This window comes from Zootoca vivipara, chromosome 14 (genome assembly GCF_963506605.1).
Source record: "Zootoca vivipara chromosome 14, rZooViv1.1, whole genome shotgun sequence".
Classification (NCBI taxonomy): Eukaryota; Metazoa; Chordata; class Lepidosauria; order Squamata; family Lacertidae; genus Zootoca; species Zootoca vivipara.
The window spans coordinates 6,561,099-6,574,361 of NC_083289.1; positions in this window are offsets into that span (position 1 = coordinate 6,561,099).

Sequence of the window (13,263 nt, forward strand, 5' to 3'; positions counted from 1 at the left end):
TGTGGAAGACTTGAAATACGGGCCCTTCTGTTTGTTTATTTTTTAAAGTACAGATTGCAATTCTGGTTTCTCTGTGTGCTATTATATGCTTTACTTTCATATCTTTGTAACCTGAGGCTGCCAGGGGCGGGGTCTTCACGTAAAAATGGCATCCTGCGACCCCTCCTTTCTCCCTTGCTGTGTGTTAGCATTGCTAGCTCTGTCTGTTCTAGTATAAAGCTGGCCTGGGAATACAGAGTTTTCAAACAGAACCGTCCCTAGTTATGTGTAGCCCTGAACGGGTTTCCTTTCTCATTTGTTAATCTAGAGCTTGTTTATTCTAGAAAACAGGAGAAGTGACAGGAGGAGATTGCTGGCATCAGAGGCTTCGGCAGTCCCTTCTATAACCGCCCCCCCCCTCGACACCCACCCCCACCCCCACCCCGCTGCAGCTTTTACTGTGAAGTGATAAATGATTCCTCGCCCCTCTTGGGTTAGAGGGCACCAAACTTCAAATAACTACAACATCCGATAACAAAGTTTTTTTCTTCTTCCATCATTTACAATCAAAACACCGAGAACGCAGCCCTCTGGACCCTCATCCTTCTTGTTCAATTGTAAATCCCAGCAAAATGGCTTACAGGTGTCGGGATTAGAAAATATTCATTGGGAAACGAAACATCTCAGCAGCTGGATTCCTCGTTTGGGAGCTGGGCTTGCTGCTTTGTTTAGAGACTGTTGACGGGACAACTGCAAGTATTCCTTTGGGTAGAGACAGAGTTAAATAACAAGAGGGATGAGTAACCAAACATCTGGTGAGTCCTCCTCCTCCTCCCCTTATCCACCCCCTCCCTATTAAACATACCTGTGTTTCTTGATTTATAGTAATTCCCCACCACTGCCACAATGCAACTTGCATTCTGTGTATTCCACGCCATTCTGCGTTTGGAGTCTGGGAGTACAATAAAGAGCTCAGGCTCCAGAAATGAGGTTTGGCAGGACTTGATAGGGTCTGCATTTGCCAACTGGCTAGTCTTTATGTTTTGGGCCAAGGAAAGCTAGATTGTCAGTTAACTGTACCTTTTGCATACAAGCTACCGGAGATATTGATGTCAACACTTCATCAATATCTGGCACATCAATATCCTGCTTGCAGTTCTTTGGGTCTCCCTCCCTCCAGGTTTCATACTTCTGGGGTTTGCAACCTGCACCAGTAGCAATACATAAAATATTGGGGAAGAAACGATGAAGCAAGTTCGGGAATGTGGGGCCAGCTCTGATGTGTCTGCACAAGTTGTTAAGGAAATGATGGTCTACACTTAGGGAGGAGGCTAAGAGTATTTTTGGAGGGGAGAGACATGCTCACACTTGACCTCTTATCTCAACCTCTATAATAACCCTTACCAGGGCTTTTTTCAGGGAAAACTCACAGGAACTCAGTCCTGGCATCTCTCAGTTGGGCACCATTGCCATTCTAAGAGAGGGAGGGAGGTGTTCCAGCAGTTTTTTTCCTAGAAAAATAGCACTGACCTTAACCCTAATGCGGGTGGTGCTGTGGTCTAAACCACTGAGCCTAGGGCTTGCCGATCAGAAGGTCGGTGGTTTGAATCCCCGTGACAGGGTGAGCTCCCGTTGCTCGGTCCCTGCTCCTGCCAACCTAGCAGTTCGAAAGCACGTCAAAGTGCAAATAGTTAAATAGGTACCGCTACAGCAGGAAGGTAAACAGTGTTTCTGTGTGCTGCTCTGGTTCACCAGAAGCGGCTTAGTCATGCTGGCCACATGACCCTGAAGCTGTCTGCGGACAAATGCCGTCTCCCTCGGCCTATAGAGTGAGACGAGCGCTGCAACCCCAGAGTCGTCCGCAACTGGACCTAACGGTCAAGGGTCCCTTTAACTTTAACCATATCCTTAAATGCTCCAGACAGATAATAGTGCTTCTTAAATTTTCATTCGCAGTGATTCTTTGCAACCTGTATTCAGAAGCACACCACCTCTGACTATGGAGGTGGTTCATAGCTATTGCAGCCAGTAGCCGCTGAGAGCCGCCTTTTCCTCCACTTACAGATCTCATTGCCTTTCAGAGCCTTCCATGGTGGTGGCTATTACCACCATCTATGAGGTGTAAAGAAGAATCAACATGGAAATGTGAAAGGGGTTTCCAGGAAGTCTTCCACACAGGCACTCAGCACACTCAGATTGGCATGGCTACAGCAACGTGGTACCCTCATGGGATGTAGAGAGGTACGTAGGCAGGAATGGGGAATAATTTAGTTTCAGTTTGCATTTAAAGGTGAACCTGCCTAATTCACGCTTCCTGAAAAAATATGCAAACTGAAACACAGATGCCCTTCAAAATTTGAACTTCTCTGAATTGTGCAATGTTGTTGGCCTGGTAACCTGTATAAAAACATATATACTAGGATAAAGTCTGTATTATAAACACACGATGAAAATGTCATACAATAATTATATTAGGGAAAACTGTGTTGTAAAAATATGTACATTAGGAAAAGTTGTATATAAAAATTTATTAGAGGAAACCTGCACTAAATGCTGATGAATTTTCATAAACTTTATTTATTTTTATTTTTATTTTAAACACTAACTGATTTGGAAATGTGAACAACTGGACTTACGACTGGAAAAATGAGAATCTGAAAGAAACCAGCTTGGACAGATTCGCCCATCCTTCCCACAATGTAGATCTTCCCCGGTGTGGGAAAATGAGGTCAGAACACATGGACTGAGGCTGTGGCTCCATGGCCAAAGACCATAAGAAGACCTAATGTTTGTTGAAAGAATGGAGAGCCTTATGCTTTCTCTCTGTATGTGACCATTTCATGTGCCCTTTGAGGGTTCACAATGATGGTGCACCTGTGGAAGGCAGAATAGTCCTGCTCCATGAGCCTCTTTGACCTCCAGAGGACCAATGCAGCTTTGTTCTCCTTCTGAATGGAGAACTAGGAGGCTTCCTCTTTGTTAAGACACAGTGATGGCAGTGCTCATCCTAATCTCCATCACAGGCTCACTGTAGGGTTAAATAAAGAGGTGTTGAGATAATGGGTGGACAGTTGGACACTTGGAAGGGGCCTCAAAGGTCCTCTGGCCCAACCCCATGCTGATGGAAGAAATCCAGTGCTGTCAGCTCCCTGATAGGTGGACCGTCCAGCTTCTGCTTAAAAACCTCCAATGAAGGAGAGTTAACAACTTCTGAGGCAAGTCTCCTCCGCAGTCAAACAGCTCATCCCTTCAATAAGTTCTTCCTTGAGTCTAAATCCTTTTTCTTATCATTTGAACCCACTGGTTCGGGTTCTCTTGCCCTCTGGAGCAACAGAAAACCCATTTGCTCCATCATGTATGTGACAGCCATTCAAATATTTGAACAGGGGCAGGAATTTTCAAAGGCAAAATCACAGCTGGAGCCTTTCTCCTCCTTATTTTTCTCTTCCCTGGAATAAACCTGTTGTTTCACCATCATCATTCCAGGGTGTGTCCTGATTGCCAGCTCTTTTAACCTGCTTGTGACATTCTTACTCACTGAACTGAAGCTTGGGAAAGCAAAATCTCTCTTCAGATTTTCTGCAGGTTTGATAAGATCTGATACTCCAGGTAAGATCGAATTTTCACAAGGCACGGTGGCGGAACAAGAAAAGCTCTCGGACCCAGGGGAATTAGTCAACACACAATACAATCAACATATGGGTCAAGTGAAAGTGTGGACAAGCCTTTTGTTTCACTGTGGCCCCTTTTCACCTTCTCATTAAAAAAATAGACAAGGCAGAAATTAAACAAAACAAGAGTATCTTATGGATCCCAGATACTGAGTGCAAGAAAGGCTCAAGCCCAAGAAGAGGATGTTTTAGACATCTGTACTGGGCTAGAAAAGATCCTGCCAAATGGCCCCAAATTAATTTGCACAGTGGTGAGTATTCACTTGCTCATGACAGACTGAACTTGCATTTCCTAGATCCAGGCCTCATGAGGAATTCAAAGTGCAGTGTAGGAGTGGAGCGTTGGGGTCGGGGAATTCCTTACACTCATTTTATTGGAATTCTGGCGGGTAGATTTGAATGAATCCCATTTCCCAAAAGCCCCTTTCGGTCCCACTGACTGGGATGCGGCTGTTCCATGTCTCTTTCTGAGGTGGTTCAAAAAAGAAAAATAATAACACTCCTCAGAAAATTCCTCCCTGACTTTCAAAATGTGCCATTCTCCAGCATTTAACTTGCTGCCTTGTACATTTCTAACACCCGTTGCACAGTTGGGTTCACACCACGAGTGAAGAAACTGCCCTCGCCCAATGATTACAGCTTCCTCCAGCATCAGAGTCCTCTCATCTAGAATTTCTCCCCTTTCTGATGTGGCCCCTTTGGTTTTGGAGGCATGAACCCCTTTCTCTCTCCCTCTCCCCTTGCCTTCTTCCTCTGCATTTCCTTGCTGTTTGCTCACATGCTCATATTGTTTCTTAAAATAATTTGCATCTGCTGAGATCACACGTCTGTAATCACTGCAAGCAACATCAGGTGTGGACCGCTTTGATTTTGGCAAGGGACACTTGGAAGGGTGTTATTCTTACTTTCCATATATGCCAGTTCTCTCAGGTGGGAGAGTGATGGTGAAAATGGGAAGTGTTAAGCCAGGGGCCTCGGAGGCAGAAGGCAGGTGACTGAGTGCCCCTTTTGCTAGAGGACAAGGCCGTACAAGGCCACCTGATCAGCAGCCCTTCTGTCCATAGCTGTCAAGTTCTCCCTTTTATTAAGGGAAATTCTCTTATGCTGAATAGGCTTCCTCGTGAGAAAAGGGAAAACTTGACAGCTATGCTTCTGTCACGAGCACCATGCATCAGCGGGGGCGGGGGGGTAGGAGGGCAGACAGTGGGGGGCACCGGAGAAGCCTAGACCTTTGGCAACAGGCATCCCTGTACTGAGTGACTTGTTGGAATTTTAAACTCACCTTCTCAAAGCCCTCACATACAGGAATATTTTGAAGTATATTATGTGGTACCAGACCAAGTTAGCTAATGGCTAGAGCATCACAGACAGGTGAAATCTATCTACCTAGTTCTTGTTTGGGGAGCACCGGTTTAGGTTGCCTGAAAATTTTGGAATCGTCTTGCGACAGTTTGGGAAAGGCTGCAAGATCTAAGAATATATAATTCACAAGTGAGACGGGTGGTGTACTTTCTTCCCCTGAAAAAGGTGCTTTTGTTTGCTTCATTTGCAGGGTTATAATTTCTTTATAATTTCAAGATAGCTGAGGGTCGTGTGTATGTTTTCCTTTCCACTACAACCTTTCCCCAGTGCCCGGAAGCCTCCCTGGCTGCCTCCACTGCTTGATCTGGGGGGAAACCCATATAGGAAGAGTTGCCTTTTTCGATGGAAAGTTAGGTAGACCAGCTCCCTAGCAACTGAGATGGTATGCTTGCTAATCTTGCTTCTAAAATAAGTCCTTTGTTTTGTTTTGTTTTTTAAAAAGCTTTCTGGATAGATTTATTTAAAATTTAAAAAGACTTAACTTAAAAAATAACATTGAACAGCTGTTAGATGTGCAGTAGGCAGCCTCCCTACCTGCCACTCACAAGTACCTCTTAGTTGCCTCAAAAGGAATGTAAGCGCAACAGAAACCTTGTCTCCCAGCTATGTTTGTTCCACTGACACTTTCTCCTTTAATTTTCTTTCTTTTTAAGTTTTATTTATGCATTTTTTATTTTTCTATTCACACATCATACATTTTTCATCATACAAAATTTCTCTACAGACTTCCCAACACAAGACTGTGGCCATCTAGATGTGGCCTTCTTTGCTGCATATCCGTTAATTTTCCAACCCTTATTTTCTCCGTTCAATTCCTTCATTGTTGTTAACTGTTGCTCATGAAATTACCCCTTCTTGTAGGTTAGTTTTAGTATCATATCTTAAAATATTCTCCGAGGCTTTCCCACTTGCCCCTTATCTGTTTCTCATCCTGGTTTCTTATTTTGGCTGCCATGTTTGCTAATTCTGCTAATTCTATCAGTTTGTACAGCTATTGTTCTTTTGCTGGGATCCCTCTTTCTTTCCAGTTTCTAGCATACACTATTTGGGCCGCTGCTGTTGCATAAATAAATAAGTTGTGTGTCTTCTTTGGTATCTCATCACCAGTTACAGTACAGCCAATAAGAAGGCTTCAGGTTTGGGGGGGGGGGAATGTAAACTTGAAAATCTGTCAAAATGTATAAGAGAACTTCCGGCACAATTTGGAGCCTCTCTTATACATTTTGACAAGTTTACTGGGCATAAAGTACCACCTATAGAGCATCTTTTGCATGTTTTCTTTTATCAAATAACAAGCTGAAAAGTTCATAGTTTTGTCCCATTGCTTTTCCCATTCTGAAATTTCAATGTTATGCCCGATATCTATTGGTTTCCCACTCTAATAAAATTATATATAATTTAGATATTAATTTTCCCAGTACCCCTTTTTTTTCAAATTCTGATCCTCCTTCTATGAATCCTTTAATTTTCTGATGGACTGATGTTCGTATTAATTGATGGACAATGCTAAACAAAGTGTAAGGCATGTTCAGATCAGCAGTGATCCTGGCAACCACTTGTGCTCTCAACTGTGTTGTTCAACATGCATCTGAATTGCACCCCTGCATGCCATGGAAAGCCAGGCTGGTGCTGGGCTCTGACACAAGAGCCCTTTTGACAGAAGGGCTTTCTTGGCTCTGCCCATGGCATTCCCTCGTTCAGCCATTACCAGCCAGCTTGGGCTGTGTTCCGGTGGGAAGGGAAGCGTTGTCTCCTTCAGCCTGCCCACATGGTTCCTGCAGTGTAGGAAGCAGCCTCCATATTGCTGACAGACAGAGCAGCTGCCAGTGGCAGTGCCAGCGATTGGCCACTTGGGGATCAGCCAAGTGACAGCGAAAGCAAACTCCCCACCAGGTGCCGACAAGCTCTGTGCATTGTCTCCCTTGCTGTCTAATGATGACAGCAAAGAGCCTTGGCCAAATACTGGAGGTGTGTGTACTCCAGGCCTAAAGAACCTGCACTCTGCAACCTGCAGGATTCATGTCCTTCATAAGATCACTTGTGTTCTGCATTCAGTCGTACCTTGGTTCTCAAACGCCTTGTGACTCAAACGTTTTGGCTCCCGAATGCCACAAACCCGGAAGTAAGTGTTCTGGTTTGCGAACTATTTTTGGAAGCCAAACGTCCATCCGGGCTTCCACAGCTTCCAATTGAGTGCAGGAAGCTCCTGCAGCCGATCGGAAGTCACACCTTGGTTTTTGAACATTTTTAGAAGTCAAACAGACTTCCAGAACGGATTCTCTTTGAGAACCAAGGTGTGACTGTATTTTACTTTGGTGCAAGACATGGTAGGTACAAGGAGAAGGCATTCCAAAGCCACCTTCCGGAAATCATATCTCCGCCCTGCAGCCCTTTTGGCTTCGGGGATTTTGCTGGTGTGGTGTGGCCCACATATTTAAGCGCAGTAGTGCAGCCATGAGGACCAGCACTTTGCCTTTCTCAAAACCAGAAAGCTGATTATCAGAAAGCTAGAATCTTCCACATTGGGTTGTGCTTGCACTGGGCCAAGACACACACACACACCCGGTGCCCCCCAAGGTCCGGTGCTGGCCCTGCTTCTTTGGGTTCTTTACTTTTAACTCAGGTCTGGGAGAGACAGCCCTTCAACGAGATGGTGTCAGGAGTATGGGCAGGAGTCAGGCTCTGGGGCCTGTAGTGCTTTGCAGGACTGGGGCCTGCCTCAGCTTGTGCTGGAGAAGCAAGGAGTGGCCACTCAGGTGAGGCCACTTGATAACTCACTGCACCTGGTGGCAAGAGCTGGGAGGGATAAAAGCTCAGCATTTCCCTTCAGCTCTTTGCCACAGCAACACGATCCCTGCCTTGTTGCATCTGGCCTCCTGCTCCTTGATCCTTCGCCTTGCTCCTTGGACCTCTGCCTTGCCGACGCCTTGCTCCTCGACTCCCAGACCTTCGCCTCCGCCTTGCTCCTTGACCCTCGGGCCCTCGCCTCCGTGACGCCCTGCTTCTCAACCTTCGGGTCCTTGACCCTGTGACTGCCTGCTGCTGGACCCCCAACCCTGCACCATCGGGACTCCGTTCCTGCTTCCACACCACCATCTTGCCCCCGGTCCTGACGTCCTCAGGCGGGCCTGCTACCTCCCGCCGACCAGACCGTGACAGGTGGCTGTGCTTTGTAAAACAGGACATCCCATAAACCTTGACCTCGCTATAAACTGCCCTCTACAGAGCCAGAGCATTGGCAGTCTGGGGCCCCACCAGCCTCCCTGGCAGCAACTATCTGCAGTTCCAGGGAGAGTCCTGCCTTTCCCAGCTCTGCTCCGGAAGATCCGTCTGAACTAGAGACACCGAGAGTTACACCGGGGATCTTCTGTATGCCTTTAAAGTGTGGGTTCTACCACTGATCTTCAGCCCCACAGAGTCAGTCCTATCAAGAGACATGGCATTTTTCATCTGGCGAGTAAATATCAGCATCCACAGAAGCACTGGAGAGGCCACGTTGTTTTGAAAACCGTTTGGCTTTTCTTTCTCTAAACCATCAATATTGCCAACTCCTGCATGAAACAAGCCTTCCATTCCAAGGGGACCGGTTGTCCCGAAACCACAAGAAGGGTGGAAATAAATTCCATAAGGCACCTTAAAATCTTCAGGCAATTATATAAACACAGCTGCATAAATGTTAGCTCCTTCTCTCTCTCTCTCTCTCTCTCTCTCTCTCTCTCTCTCTCTCTCTCTCTCTCTCTCTCTCTCTCTCTCTCTCTCTCTCTTTAAACCTTTGTTTTAAGCCAGGGGATTTAAAACAATTAGCACACTTCCCTGCTTTGAAAACGTCTCATTGGCATTCTTTTCAGTTTGTTTTTGAGAAGGGGGGGGCATTTTGAATTGTAGGCCGGTTGGCCTTTCGCCTCCAGGACCATTTGCTCTTCTGGCACATGAATATAGATCTTTGCTGACATCCTAAAAGGGTGGAGGTATATACAGTCCCGAGCTTGCTTGGTACTGAATGCCTCGCATCAAAAGACACGAAGCTGTCGCTCCTGTAATCCAGCCCACTTCCCCAACACCAACAAGGGGAAGAAAGCTCTTGCAGCCAAGGTCCATTTTACTGCTAATCCACCCCAAGAATGAGAAAACTTTGATGGACACACAAACACTTCCACAGAGCTTATTTGATTTTACAAACTGTCCAACGTCATTATTATCCATGCCCAATCTTCCCCTCACCCCACTTCCTTTTTTTTTTTTTTGCAGGGGAGCACAATATTTCTTTCTGCTTAGACTAATTATGGGTTGACATTTTAAAAAAACAACAATTTCACAGCAGCAGCACTCAATGGGTTCTAGGATTTAACTGCCTTGTCCCTGGAACTGCCTCTCAAATCATTACCCTTCTCCCTTCCTCCTAGGCCTCATGAAGCCTTTGGTCCGACTGTGTCACCCCCCTTCCCCTGCCGAAAGGAACCTGGGCTGAGGGCACATGCAACCCACCTTGGCTCTTTCCCCCCTCCCTGCTCCCATCTCCCTCCCCTTCCCCAGACATTCAGCATAGAAACTTCTCTGGGCAGAGGAGGCAGGAATGAAGGGCAGTGGAGCCATCTTCCCCTCAGGATTGTGGGTGCCCACCACCACAGTGTGGACATGCGACATCAAATGCACACAATTGCACATAGCATGTTCGATGTCACAGGTGCTATGTGCAGGCAGGCGTGTGCATGTGACATTGCACATCTGTGTTGCGGTGGCCACCTGCAGCTCCTCTTCCTCCTCCTCCTCTCCACAGCCAGTGAGGCACCCTTTTCCATGGGAAGGGACGTGGAATTGGAGGCAGAGAGACTCTACCTTCGCATGCAAGGCCCCCCTAAAAGGGAGCCTCACTGGCTGGCTGTGGGGGGCGGAGCTGAACTGCTTCTCTCTTGGAGGCAGCGCTACTGCCACCTGCCAGCTTTTCTCAATGACTTTGCGGGTGCCCAGCCCCCACAATAATATTATTGTGGGTGCCGAAGCACCCATGGCCCCCTGGAGTTGGCTCCTAGGGTGAGGGGTGGGGTGGGAGAGCTTCATTAGGCCCCCCAGGCCATTTTTCTCAAATCACGCTTGCCTGCCGTACCACCTGACAACGAGCTGATCGCCAAAGCTTCTGGAGCACCTACTCCTGGTGCAGCACAAGACCCAGTGATGATCTGGTGCCATGTGGGTGCATGTTTGCCTTCACAGTTGGAGATCAAACCCTGTGGGCAAAAACAGGTCACCAGTGATTGGCCAATGAGCAGCCCTGCTCACCTCTCAAACCTGGAGCAGTAGGGGCAGGGGAGAGAATGGTCTTGCTCACCCACTGACCAATCCCACCCCCTACTCCTGTTTTAGGGCCTTAGGGAGAAAATTAGCCTGGAAGACACTACCCATATCCCAAGAGAGGTTCTGAAGGAACAGGAGGCCACCTCCTTTCTGAAGATGAGCAGCTACCTGGATGGAAGACCTCTTGTGAACCTCCTGCATGCTGCTTTAGGTCCCATAATGGGAGAAGGAGAGGTAGACGTTCTGAACCACGTTGAGGTTTCATTGCAAGCAGGCGATGCAGAAGGTTGTGAAATAATAATAATAGAAATGAACCACACAAGCACGCTGAGAGGCTCTTCTGAGAGCACGTTGAGAGGGTGGCACCCACCCTGTGGAATGCCCTCCCACCAGAGGTCAAAGAGAATAACAATTACCAGACCTTTAGAAGGCATCTTAAGGCAGCCCTGTTTAGGGAAGCTTTTAATGTTTGATTTCTGTATTTTAATATTCTGTTGGAAGCCGCCCAGAGTGGCTGGGGGAACCCAGCCAGATGGGCGGGGTATAAATAATAAATTATTATTATTATTATTATTATTATTATTATTATTATTATTATTTAATTTATTTATTATCTGGTGTGCCTTCCCCCAAGCCAATCAGATTTGTCTGTTGTGTCTTATACAATACCTCCCTTAAGGGTATTAAAAACCAGTCACTCAAGAGATCTTAACAACTGAAATCTGGTGGGGGGAAATGGGAGATGGATGGGGGTGGACATGAACAAATGCAGTTGGACCTGCTTATTGGCTTTCCAGTTCAGTTTGGGGTGACACGTAAAAGGGAAAGGAGCCGGGGGGCTTGATGGAGGAGGTGGCATTTGAGTCAGGATTTGTATACATGACAGCAAATGATGATTTTTAGTGCCCTATGTGAAATATTGGCCTTGCTCTGGGATATGGCCAATGCAAGTCCCGCTAAGGATAGACCAACTTGAGGTCACTCGTTTATATGGGGCTCCTCTGAACAGGAGTAGCAGTGGACACACACAACCCCATGGTAGGAAAGGCAACACACATTCGCTGATGTGAGTCTTCCTGTTGGCAAACCAACACATGGAAGCAGAGGTGCCTTCTGCCATGAGATCCGGGGGCAGGGGGCGGGTAGAGCCATAGCACCTCAGCCATGGGGAGGGGGTAGAATGGAACAATCTGCTTGGAAGTTCTCCTGAGAAATCCCAGTGGGGAATGACTCAATGTTAATTAGAAGGAAGAGGGGGGCATCGTTTGGGTTTTCCACCTCAAGCTCCAAAAAGTCTCAGAGTAGTCTAGTGAGTGAATTGCAAAGTTGCCCTCCATCTCAACAAGCAGCAGGTTGGGCCTTCTGTTGTGGACGCTGCTCCCCATTTAAAGCTGTAAAGAACCAAATCTGGGATGAGGAGATTGCAGGAGTTCTTCTGAAGGCAACTGTTTTGCACTCTCCCCTCCCCCTCCCCCTCCCCTCCCCCTTCTTCTTCTTCTTCTTCTTCTTCTTCTTCTTCTTCTTCTTCTTCTTCTTCTTCTTCTTCTTCTTCTTCTTCTTCTTCTTCTTCTTCTTCTTCTTCTTCTTCTTCTTCTTCTTCTTCTTCTCCACAATCGGTTTTTGGCAAAGTGTTGACTTAGCTCCCACCCCCACCCCCTCCGTTGCCTGGGAGTTTCCATCTGCTTCCTTGCCAAAGGATTTTGCACCAGATTCTGCACCTGTTTGCTCTCCCTGTAACAATGCAGGCAGAAGAATCTTCGGGTCACAAGGCTCCTTAAAAGCACCAGCCTGCTTTAGCAGACAGCCAGGACCTGGCAGCTACACAACCAGCACCCAAGGCTCTCTTCTTGAAGGGGGGAGCCGAGAGGAGCCCAGAAAAAGCACCTTGGAACCAGTTTCCTGCAGCCACAAGCAAAGAGGAACCTCCCCCTTCAAATGGGGGAGGGGGCAGCTACACAGCTGCAGAGCCCAGTGGGGCTGAGGGAACTTCCTTCAGCCAGCAGCTGTGGAAGGAACTTTTGGCAGGCTCCACACGGCCTTGCTGCGCCCCACAAGGCAGGCAAGGCAGACAGCGGAAACTGTGCGTGTGCCAGCAAAATCCTGCTGGTTTGACTGTGCCTGCTTGATCCTGCGGCTGGCTGGATGTTGCCCCAGCTTCAGGGACACAGAAAGGCCTTATGACAAGACAGACCATGTCACTCCATATTGTCTGCACTGACTGGCAGTGGGAATCCTTTCCAGGCGGTGTTGTTAGGGACTGATCATCTGAGCGCAAAGCAGATGCTCCGTCTCTGAGTTATGGCCTTTCCCATCACCTAGTATTTTGTCTCCAAGAGTTGAGTGCTGCATGTCATTCTGGCGTTTTAACAGCAGACTTCTGGCACCATCTCTCCCAGGTTAAGGTGTTAAAGGGCTCCCTCTTCCCAGCAGCTATTTACACAATGACCATGAGGGCAGAATGCATCCAAGACAGCACCACATGCCCATGGGATAGAAGCTCCCCTGAGGCCATGGCCTGCTGGCTTTGCCTCTGGCAACATTGCAGGAAGAGACAGAAGGAGCGGGGGGGGGGCTGCCAGCTGGTCCAGGGCTCAGCATTGTTCTGCACCTGCTGAGGGAGGTCCAAACCTGGGGGTGAGTCCCTGGCCCTGCCATGAAGCAAGCGAGCCGTCGCAGAGAGCTCTGAGCTGGTCCCTCAAGCGGGAAGGTCTGCGGAAGAACAGCTGGATTTCTACCTATATGGCACTGGCTTTGCTCTGTGATTCAAATGCTGCATGGCCTCCTTCTCATACTCTCTAGTATCAGTGGGAATTAAAAATACGTCACTTTAAAAAAAGATGGCGTTGCGTGTTCCAAAAGTGCCGCAGTATCACATAGGATAATAGGAAGCTGAGTGAGACCCTTAGTCCACTTGGCTTAGGATTGTCAACTACAGTGGTACCTCTACTTACAAATAACT